Here is a 1,402-nt window from a genome sequence, read left to right as displayed (position 1 = left end):
CTTTGGCCCCAAAAGATGTATTCAATAGTTCAACCAATGGGATCACTTGTTTCCTTGAACTCTACTAAAGACATCTCACTAGGCGGTCCACTAACCTTAAAAAAATGACGTCAAACTATAAGTCCTAGTGGGCTCCAGAGTAGCCATCGTTAACATATATAGCCTGACATTAGAACCCTCTAGGACTGGCAGTTTGACCTCATTTTTTAGGTTTGTGTCGTGTCTAGTGAGTTGTCGTTAGTAGAGCTCATGGAAACAAGTTTTTCCATTGGTTGAACTATTGAATACAACTCACGATTTGTTTTCTTTTGTGGCAAAGGATTGGCATTTTGACGTCATTTTTTGGTCAGTGTCAGGATATAACTTTCCGATGGCTACGGCTCTAGTGTCAGGCAATACGTTAATGGTGCTACGATCAGTCCCACATTTTGTGAGTAATATGGAACAAAAGTGTGATGTCAAAAAACTGGTTCCGATCTCATCGGAAGCGTAAAACCATTCTTCCGGAGGACTGAATACATACTTTGTGTAATTCATCTTCTGGTGTCAGAGTGATGGCATCTTATTTTTTAGTCTAAATTTATGCTGGTCGCCAATAAAGATCATCCATCCTCGCTCTTTTTCGTTCCGCAATCCCAAGAATCTGCCTATTTATCCTGCTAATAAAGTATTTATGCCAAATCATGATTCAATATGTGATCTGTTCATTGATGGTCCTCCGGAGGACTGGATCCAAGGAATTTTGAACCGGAAGAATGGAAAGTGTTTGACGTCACGACTTTTGCTTCGCATTGGCCTTCCAATAGAATAGAGATAATGATGATGTTGAAGATGATGATGATGATGATGATGATGATGATGATGATGATGAGGATGATGATGATGATGATGATGATGATGATGATGATGATGATGATAATAATACAGTAGTAATTAAAAAAAATCAACTGAAATGAACTATGAGTTTGTGTATTTATTAATTTTTAAAAAAAATTACTTCTCACGACCGATTTAAAGTGAATGGAATGTAATTAGGCTACGTGATCTCTCTCTCTCTCTCTCTCTCTCTCTCTCTCTCTCTCTCTTGTGTGTGTGCGTGTGTGTGTGTGTGTGTATGTGGTTTGTAGAGCAACATAATATTATGATGAATTGTTTGGAAACAAACTGAAGAGCACACCAAAATGAACCCGTGTTGCAGACCAGTCGGCGCCTCTGGTTGTTTATGTTTGGACTTACTAGTATCTATCAAAACAAAGTCTTTCAAAGGTTATTGGTAGTATGCGTTTGCCTAAGAAGCTCACAACATTGCCATCTGGAGGTATAAAACACCAACACACAAAACTGTGTGTAACCTTGAACGTTTATAGTCTGGTTAATACAATTTAGTGAGAATTACTCATAA

The 1,402-nt window shown here is 38.2% G+C and overlaps 1 pseudogene across 1 annotated transcript in view; it reads left to right on the top strand.

Annotated features, from left to right (window-relative positions):
* The window catches only part of LOC144956384 (exosome complex component MTR3-like), a 10,743-nt pseudogene extending 9,932 nt beyond the window's left edge, over nucleotides 1–811 (top strand). The window contains exon 6 of the transcript XR_013641946.1: nucleotides 669–811. The product of XR_013641946.1 is annotated as an exosome complex component MTR3-like (transcript). The remainder of the gene's footprint in view (nucleotides 1–668) is intronic.
* The last annotated feature ends 591 nt before the right edge of the window (nucleotides 812–1,402 follow it).

Source organism: Berghia stephanieae, chromosome 11 (genome assembly GCF_034508935.2).
Source record: "Berghia stephanieae isolate SIO BIC M18660-M18661 chromosome 11, UCSD_Bste_1.3, whole genome shotgun sequence".
NCBI classification, from domain to species: domain Eukaryota; kingdom Metazoa; phylum Mollusca; class Gastropoda; order Nudibranchia; family Aeolidiidae; genus Berghia; species Berghia stephanieae.
Note: the sequence above shows the minus strand (reverse complement) of the source record. Positions and strands in the feature narration are given on the sequence as shown.